Source organism: Clinocottus analis, unplaced genomic scaffold (genome assembly GCF_023055335.1).
Source record: "Clinocottus analis isolate CAN_PGR_092001 unplaced genomic scaffold, fCliAna1.0.p SCAF_24, whole genome shotgun sequence".
NCBI lineage: Eukaryota > Metazoa > Chordata > Actinopteri > Perciformes > Cottidae > Clinocottus > Clinocottus analis.
In genome coordinates, this window is record NW_027175976.1 from 10223283 (window position 1) to 10233733 (window position 10451).

At 44.9% G+C, this 10451-nt stretch overlaps 1 protein-coding gene across 8 annotated transcripts in view; it reads left to right on the plus strand.

Annotated features, from left to right (window-relative positions):
* Positions 1 to 10451, plus strand: part of LOC137794047 (diacylglycerol kinase zeta-like) — a 77846-nt gene that overhangs the window by 11949 nt on the left and 55446 nt on the right. The window lies entirely within an intron of this gene.

Sequence of the window (10451 nt, forward strand, 5' to 3'; positions counted from 1 at the left end):
GACCAGTATGTATCCAGTATGGACCAACATTGACTAGTATGGACTAGTATGTATCCAGTATGGACCAACATTGACTAGTATGGACTAGTATGTATCCAGTATGGACCAACATTGACTAGTATGGACCAGTATGTATCCAGTATGGACCAACATTGACTAGTATGGACCAGTATGTATCCAGTATGGACCAACATTGACTAGTATGGACCAGTATGTATCCAGTATGGACCAACATTGACTAGTATGGACCAGTATGTATCCAGTATGGATCAACATTGACTAGTATGGACCAGTATGTATCCAGTATGGACCAACATTGACTAGTATGGACTAGTATGTATCCAGTATGGACCAACATTGACTAGTATGGACCAGTATGTATCCAGTATGGACCAACATTGACTAGTATGGACCAGTATGTATCCAGTATGGACCAACATTGACTAGTATGGACTAGTATGTATCCAGTATGGATCAACATTGACTAGTATGGACCAGTATGTATCCAGTATGGACCAACATTGACTAGTATGGACCAGTATGTATCCAGTATGGACCAACATTGACTAGTATGGACTAGGGGTGTCACGATACCAAGAATTCAGTAGTCGGTGCCATGCCAGTAACATAACATGATTCTTTATACCAATCTGTGATTGCACGATAAAAAAATCCATGTATTTGAACTTGAAACATGAACTTCTTTATTAAAATTTTTGAACTTAATCAAGGCTACAACGTTAGCCGAAACAGTTACGATGCTAATCCTTAGGCCTTTGTCCCTCTTCACCAGTTGCCACATGTGTTTGTCCTCTTGAAAATAAACCGGTAAGCTTGGCACATTTGCCCACGTCCTCCTCCAATGCCTTTCATTTTCAACCTGGCTTCCTCCGTCCATCCTCCCTGACGTGTATCGTTGCGGTCGGGCCGGCCCAGCTATCGGTAGCCTATCTGAGAAAACTTTTTAAAAAAGACGGTTCCGGGTGGAACCAACTCTATTTGGGAGGGGAGAACTTCCTTGCGTAGCCTCTGCGTGGGTTGTACCATGCAGAGGCTACGCCGTGGCCGCTGCGGTGTCAGATTGCAGAACGATCGCTGCAACAGCAGTTGCCATCTTTGTTTTCTGAACGTAAACGTCGGCACTGAACCGTATACTGCCCCCATCAGTTCCAGAGGAGGCGCAGCACCGATGCCAACAGCTGGCATTGGTGCTCACGGTACTTCCAGTACCTAAAAAGAATAGGCATCATCGGCGTTTTGATATTTTAGTAAAGGTACCGTAAGTGTCGGTTCTCATGAGATCCCTAGTATGGACCAGTACGGAGCAGTATGGACCAACATGGACCGGTATGGACCAACATGGACCAGTGGGGACCAGTATGGACCAGTGGATGTGTTTGAAAATGTAGCTGATCCTTGATCTGTCGTTAAGACCGGTGCATGTAAATGTACATTTTTCTGGGTTTTTTCACTTAGATTTTTTAAAAGTTACAGAGAAATATCCACCGTCCATCCGGTAACAGCGTTATTGTAACCAGTAGACCAGAAGGGTCTGTCTCTTCCTGTGACAGAGTCACTTCTTCTTGTGAAGTACCCAGCATGCAGTTCGGCAGTGTAATTTTTATAAATGTACAATTATTAGTGTTACAAATTGTGTCTGTGTCACAAACTGTTGTGGTGTTTAAAACCTGTTAAAGAGTGTTAGTTGTGGGTTAATAATTGTTGTTCTAAAGTTAGAACCATGACAGTTTAGCAGCTCCGCCCTCAGCAGTGAAAAATAATGATGTGGCAACAGCTGTTACGACTATGTACAGGTTTGACGGTATATGAAATATTCATACCGTATGGAACGGTGAAACCGGTATAGCGCACAGTCCTATGTGTAATGTTTCATATCGGTTCAAATAAGTTCATTGCATCTGAGTTCATACAAATATTACAAATACGTTTGAATAATGAATATGTTTTCAGTTCAATACAATGATCAATTCAAAGTTTACTTAAGTATACCTAACAATAAATACTTTTAGCATTTCTTTCCACTCAAAGGGTTTGAGGCATTTAACTTAAATGGTTAAAGGTACTGGGTTCCTTCAACTATTGGAGTTGACTTTCCTTAGGTTTTACAGTAGTACTATTGTTCACACTGTCCTCCTACACCCGCTGGCTGCTTTCAAGAGGGACTGTAAACACAGGTGCTGGAATTATGCTGAGCAAGACCACTGTGTGTTTGGACTGAACACACAGCTCCATGTAGAGACAGACAGTGCGTCGCTGTGTAGCGTCTGCAGGCTCATCCCCTCACACGGCCTCCACCAGCCACCCTGCTGCTCGGTCTTCGCCACAGTTTTTGACATTTATGTTTTGGAGCAAACTGGATCACTGCTGATATGGTTTTCAGGAATAGTTTCCTTCCTGTGCTGGACAGGACTTGTGCCGCGTCCACTTTACAGTTTCAGTACGTCTCTGAAATGCTTTGGAACATTTCCTGCTTGTGGTCAGTAGTATTCAGGGTGTGTGCTGTTGGTGTCCTCCTCGAGGCCTTGGCACATTGCAGGGAAAGTGTGGGTTCAGCTGTTTTGGCATTATGCATACGCATAGGAGGAATTTAACTCGCAATGTACACACACAGAAATATACAAATAAACAAGGAATATGAAGTACAGGGATACAAGCCAGTATAGTTTAGGTCGTCCACGTCTTTGATAAAACATCTTCAGAAAATCTTTCGAAAAGACATTACAAGAGCATTGACGCTACTACAGATTGTTCCATAATTCTGTTTAATTGGATGGCGGTTGGCGTGATGCATGTCCATCTGTCACCATCGCCACAGCCATGGCATATGTGAAAAGAAGAGCCGTCCCCTCAATGCCGTGCATGTTTGCATAGTGCATTTACCGGGAACTCTGAATGAAAGAGGGCTTTGTTCAGGATGATGCTGGTTATTCTAAGAGCAGGTGTTTGCCTCGGTTGTGTGACATTCAAGGTGTCCCGTCAACAGCTGTACGGAGGTCAGGAGGCATATAAGCAGTGTTACTCCAACTACAGAACCACAGAGGATGCAGAGAGGCATCACTGGAGCAGCAGCGGTGTAGGTGAGCTGTCTCTACAGGGTAATCACGTACCAGCCCGCCTCCCTCCGTGTACAGGTCTACAGGTCTACAGGTCTACAGGTGTACAGGTGTACAGGTGTCACCCCAGAGGAAGTCTGTGGCTTTGCATAGCACTCCACTATTGTACATGTAAATATTTAACCCAATAGCACAGAGCTGTGTATAGCAACACACACACACACACACACACACACACACACACACACACGCACACACAGTGACAGCAGCTCTTTATTCCTCTCAGGAAGTCAACGTGAGCTGGTTACTTATTCAAGAGAGGTTTGCCACTCTTTAGTTTTCCCTTCAGCTTTTGAGAACTATCAGCATCTGAATCACAACCATTTATTGCCAAGTATGTTTACCCATACAAGGAATTTGTCCTGGCGGAAGGTGCATGACATTTAACATTTAAACATTTAACAATAAACATAAGACATGCAATAAAAAGGGAGCATGAATATTTACATTTGGGTCTACTCAGTATTTACAATTAGAGAAAACACTACTTCTACTGTTCACTACAGTTAGTGAACAGTAGAAGACTGTTAGTGTGGCGGATGGTCTTGGTCCTGATGGACCTAAACCTCCTGCCAGATGGAAGGGACTCAAACAATTTAACTGTCTGTAGCACTATCTAGTAGTATCTAACAATTTGTAGAACTATTTAACACTATATAGTACTAACTAGCACTAGCTAGCCATCTCTAGAGCTATATAGAACCATATAACACTATCTAGTGCTCTCCAGCCCTGTATAGCACTCTCTATCACTCCTTATCACTCTCTATCACTCTCTATCACTCTCTATCACTAGCTATCACTCTCTATCACTCTCTATCACTCTCTATCACTAGCTATCACTCTCTATCACTCTCTATCACTAGCTATCACTCTCTATCACTCTCTATCACTAGCTATCACTCTCTATCACTCTCTATCACTAGCTATCACTCTCTATCACTCTCTATCACTAGCTATCACTCTCTATCACTCTCTATCACTCTCTATCACTAGCTATCACTCTCTATCACTCTCTATCACTAGCTATCACTCTCTATCACTCTCTATCACTAGCTATCACTCTCTATCACTCTCTATCACTCTCTATCACTCTCTATCACTCTCTATCACTCCCTATTACTCTCTATCACTCCTTATCACTCTCTATTACTCTCTATTACTCTCTATCACTCCTTATCACTCTCTATCACTCTCTATTACTCTCTATCACTCCTTATCACTCTCTATTACTCTCTATTACTCTCTATCACTCCTTATCACTCTCTATCACTCTCTATCACTAGCTATCACTCTCTATCACTCTCTATCACTCTCTATCACTCTCTATCACTCTCTATTACTCTCTATCACTCCTTATCACTCTCTATCACTCTCTATCACTAGCTATCACTCTCTATCACTCCTTATCACTCCATATCACTCCATATCACTCCATATCACTCTCTATCACTCCATATCACTCTCTATCACTCTCTATCACTCCCTAGCTTCACAGAGGCTGTACAGCTGCAGTCATTGACACAGATATGTATTCATTCAACAGTTTGTTTGTGTATGATGGACTGATTTATGGTCTGCTATCGGGCCAGCTCAGGCCAGCTTCCTGTGAACTTGCCCCACCCTCCCTCCCCGCGCCCCACCTGTAATACCTGTTTGCCCCACTAGAGGGTCCCGCCCCACAGTTTGAGAACTACTGGTGTAGATGGATGGACACATGGCAGTATTCATGTTCTCCAGACAATGCCTCCTCATGCTTTGGATGACTGCAGCCTTCCTCCATCGTCCCACAACCCATATTCAGATATAATACCCAGACTTCGTTCAAAAGATTCTTCTGCTTTGGAGCGTCATCGTCAAGAAACAATGTCAACATTGCACACATTTCCTAATAAAGGCATATCGAAGAACATCTGCTCTCGCCCTCAAGGGGACGGACCCTTTTGAGTCCACATCCTGGTTGTGCTTCCTGTCCAGCCCCTTTAGGGCATGTTGGGGAGCAACACTATACATGCGTGCAGGAGTCAGTGCTCTAGTGAAAGTGTTAGTGAATGAGTCTGTGTGATGAATGCTTCAGCCTCCAGCCCACCGGCTGTCTTTAACAGAAGCCTGCTCTCTTCACCACAGTCTATGTGGGACACAAGAGACAAGAAGATGTTTCCCCACCTCCACATGCAGATTATTATTATTACTAATGTCTCAGTTCAGCCATACATTACATTACAAAAAGCGACTTACAATAAATGATTCCAACATGAGAACAAACTCAGAACAACAAGAATCAGGAAAATACAATTTCTTCATTAAAGTCAAATTACAAAGTGCTTTCAGTAAGAGACATTTAAGAGCTGCTAAAACACACACACACACACACACACACACACACACACACACACACACACACACACACACACACACTCATCATCTCGTTGAGAGGAGAGTAGGGCAGGATATAGAAGAATCAGAGTAAACATTATTTAAACTAATTATAGCCTAACGAGTTGTCTGATGGATAACATTGATATTTAATGGTCCTTGAAAATCTGATCATGTGTATCAGCCTTATTGGATGACATTAGACGTCAAGATGTCAGCCGTGCTTCTATTATCTTGCTGACCAATCGCTGGACCATAGTTCATGAGGAGCAGAACGTGTTTGAGGGGAGCATGAGGAAACCTGGTCATCCCTCTGAGCCCCAGCATCATGAGGTCATCCCTCTGACTGAGCCCCAGCATCATGAGGTCATCCCTCTGACTGAGCCCCAGCATCATGAGGTCATCCCTCTGACTGAGCCCCAGCATCATGAGGTCATCCCTCTGACTGAGCCCCAGCATCATGAGGTCATCCCTCTGAGCCCCAGCATCATGAGGTCATCCCTCTGACTGAGCCCCAGCATCATGAGGTCATCCCTCTGACTGAGCCCCAGCATCATGAGGTCATCCCTCTGACTGAGCCCCAGCATCATGAGGTCATCCCTCTGACTGAGCCCCAGCATCATGAGGTCATCCCTCTGACTGAGCCCCAGCATCATGAGGTCATCCCTCTGACTGAGCCCCAGCATCATGAGGTCATCCCTCTGAGCCCCAGCATCATGAGGTCATCCCTCTGACTGAGCCCCAGCATCATGAGGTCATCCCTCTGACTGAGCCCCAGCATCATGAGGTCATCCCTCTGACTGAGCCCCAGCATCATGAGGTCATCCCTCTGACTGAGCCCCAGCATCATGAGGTCATCCCTCTGACTGAGCCCCAGCATCATGAGGTCATCCCTCTGACTGAGCCCCAGCATCATGAGGTCATCCCTCTGACTGAGCCCCAGCATCATGAGGTCATCCCTCTGACTGAGCCCCAGCATCATGAGGTCATCCCTCTGACTGAGCCCCAGCATCATGAGGTCATCCCTCTGACTGAGCCCCGGCATCGTGAGGTCATCACAGAGTCCACCTCCTCTCGCCCCCTACAGGCCTGATCCCTGTCCTGCAGCTGGATCCTGGGCCACGAAGAGTCCAGATCTCTGACCATGTGGGCCCAACGGCATCAGACAGCCAGGAGCATGCTGGGTAGTGGAGTAGCCTCAGGTCTTAGCTGGGTTAGCTTAGCATCCATCAGGGCTCCTCCCTCCGTGCGGTGCTGTTAGGTTTTGTAGGTCTGGCTCATGAGCACACTGCCTGACCCTACAGGGCAACACAGCGCCTCATTAACCCTGTCCTCACAAAGAGGACAACCTGAGAACAGATGTGTGGCCTCTTGCTGCTGTGTGTGTTGTGTCTGAAGAAAGCAGCATCATGACCTGATGACGGCCATAAGCAATGTGAAGGGCTGCCAGCAGCAAGACTCATTGCTGCACGCTACTATATTGCTGCTCTCTTCTATTTCTATTCAATTCATTGTGTCTTTTCAATTAATTTCACCATTTTCTCTGGTTCCAAAAGGCATTATGAAGCCAAAAGGCATTATGGGCTACAATGAAGTCATTGAGACGTGTGTGAAAGATGAAATGATCCATCTGCTCATACAGAGGGCATTCAGGGCGTTGGCAGCGCTCCACTGACCCTGGATCAGTCCCACGATACCTGCATGTTGTAACGACAGTGCTACGACACGAGCCAGATCAGGAGGCATGTCGCCGGGAAAGTCCTGGCAGAGTGCCGTGAGTACTGATGAAGGCTGCTGTTGAGGGTCTTCCTCGTCACTGGAAGAACCATTTACTGGTGTGTTGGTAACTGGCACGGCGTGGCACTCTTTCTTCACAAATAGAAATGTTCCCGTATGAGGGATGTCCACTCGCTCGTTTAGGTGTGATATACCAGTCAGGTACAGAAACCTGGTCCGGCCTTCTTCAACCTCCAGATAGCAGGTGTTGAGGTCATTCAGATTGTAACGGGGATCCCTCCACAGGCTGTTGGGTCCCCGTGTGAAAGCAGCAGTCTTTTGTCTACTTGACATGCTTCCAGCCTCTAAGAGTCAAAAGGAAGTGATCGCAGCACAGACCCAGTCTCTTGTGAGTCTCGGGTGGTGCTGTGGTCTGCGCCCTCACTCGCTCTCTGGTTTCCTGTCAGCGTGTGGTGAACCTCCTCTTTGGTAGTTTGACTGTAAACTGTGAGGAACACGGCAGCAGCTTGATGTGCTGCTGAGGACCAAGCGACTGAAGACTTCCCACGCAGTGCCCTTTAGGGGCCCGTGGCTTCACGCTGCACACTGACGGATGAGTCATCACCGTCAGCTTTGTCATGCTCACCGAAATCTCAGGGCCTTCATGAAGCTTCCTGTCTCATGAGGTATCTGTTCCTACGTTACCTTCCAACAAGGCAAGGCAAGTTTATTTGTACAGCACATTTCAGCAACAAGGTGATTCAAAGTGCTTCACATAAAAGCAGATTTAAAAACAGTTAAGAAAACATTGAAACAGTTAAGAAAAATACAAACAAAAGGCAGATTTAAAAACAATTTAGAAAATATTAAAACAGTTAAGAAAAATATAAATAAAATTAATAAAAGTTGCATTGCAGTTTAAGAAATAAAATGCAGTAGTGAGATGCAGCATTGAGTCTGGTTCAATTAAAGGAAACCACAAACAGAAAAGTCTTCAAACTGGATTTAGAGGCGCTGAGGGTCTCTAAGGGTCTGTGAGGGTCTCTAAGGGTCTCTGAGGGTCTGTGAGGGTCTGTGAGGGTCTCAGCAGACCTGCAGCTTTCAGGGACCTTGTTCCATAAATGTGGAGCAGAAAAGCTGAACGCTGCCTCTCCATGTTTAGTTCTGACTCTTGGAACAGAAAGTAGACCAGAACCAGACCACCTGAGGGGTCTGATGGTTCATAAGGTAGACCAGACCCAGACCACCTGAGGGGTCTGATGGTTCATAAGGTAGACCAGAACCAGACCACCTGAGGGGTCTGATGGTTCATAAGGTAGACCAGAACCAGACCACCTGAGGGGTCTGATGGTTCATAAGGTAGACCAGAACCAGACCACCTGAGGGGTCTGATGGTTCATAAGGTAGACCAGATCACAAACATACTTAGGCCCTAAACCATTCAGCGCTTTATAAACCAGCAGCAAGATTTTGAAGTCAATTCTTTGTTTGACAGGAAGCCAGAGCAAAGACCTCAAACTGGAGCGATGTGATCCACGTTCCTGGTCTTAGTGAGAACTCGAGCTGCAGCGTTCTGATTGACTTTTTACAGAGGCCTGTGAACACACCGTTACAGTAGTCTACTGAAGATAAATGACCTGTGAACACACCGTTACAGTAGTCTACTGAAGATAAATGACCTGTGAACACACCGTTACAGTAGTCTACTGAAGATAAATGACCTGTGAACACACCGTTACAGTAGTCCAGTCTACTGAAGATAAATGACCTGTGAACACACCGTTACAGTAGTCTACTGAAGATAAATGACCTGTGAACACATCGTTACAGTAGTCTACTGAAGATAAATGACCTGTGAACACACCGTTACAGTAGTCTACTGAAGATAAATGACCTGTGAACACATCGTTACAGTAGTCTACTGAAGATAAATGACCTGTGAACACACCGTTACAGTAGTCTACTGAAGATAAATGACCTGTGAACACACCGTTACAGTAGTCTACTGAAGATAAATGACCTGTGAACACACCGTTACAGTAGTCTACTGAAGATAAATGACCTGTGAACACATCGTTACAGTAGTCCAGTCTACTGAAGATAAATGACCTGTGAACACACCGTTACAGTAGTCTACTGAAGATAAATGACCTGTGAACACACCGTTACAGTAGTCCAGTCTACTGAAGATAAATGACCTGTGAACACATCGTTACAGTAGTCTACTGAAGATAAATGACCTGTGAACACACCGTTACAGTAGTCTACTGAAGATAAATGACCTGTGAACACACCGTTACAGTAGTCTACTGAAGATAAATGACCTGTGAACACACCGTTACAGTAGTCTACTGAAGATAAATGACCTGTGAACACACCGTTACAGTAGTCTACTGAAGATAAATGACCTGTGAACACACCGTTACAGTAGTCTACTGAAGATAAATGACCTGTGAACACACCGTTACAGTAGTCTACTGAAGATAAATGACCTGTGAACACACCGTTACAGTAGTCTACTGAAGATAAATGACCTGTGAACACACCGTTACAGTAGTCTACTGAAGATAAATGACCTGTGAACACACCGTTACAGTAGTCTACTGAAGATAAATGACCTGTGAACACATCGTTACAGTAGTCTACTGAAGATAAATGACCTGTGAACACACCGTTACAGTAGTCTACTGAAGATAAATGACCTGTGAACACACCGTTACAGTAGTCTACTGAAGATAAATGACCTGTGAACACACCGTTACAGTAGTCCAGTCTACTGAAGATAAATGACCTGTGAACACATCGTTACAGTAGTCTACTGAAGATAAATGACCTGTGAACACACCGTTACAGTAGTCTACTGAAGATAAATGACCTGTGAACACACCGTTACAGTAGTCTACTGAAGATAAATGACCTGTGAACACACCGTTACAGTAGTCTACTGAAGATAAATGACCTGTGAACACACCGTTACAGTAGTCTACTGAAGATAAATGACCTGTGAACACATCGTTACAGTAGTCCAGTCTACTGAAGATAAATGACCTGTGAACACACCGTTACAGTAGTCTACTGAAGATAAATGACCTGTGAACACACCGTTACAGTAGTCTACTGAAGATAAATGACCTGTGAACACACCGTTACAGTAGTCTACTGAAGATAAATGACCTGTGAACACACCGTTACAGTAGTCTACTGAAGATAAATGACCTGTGAACA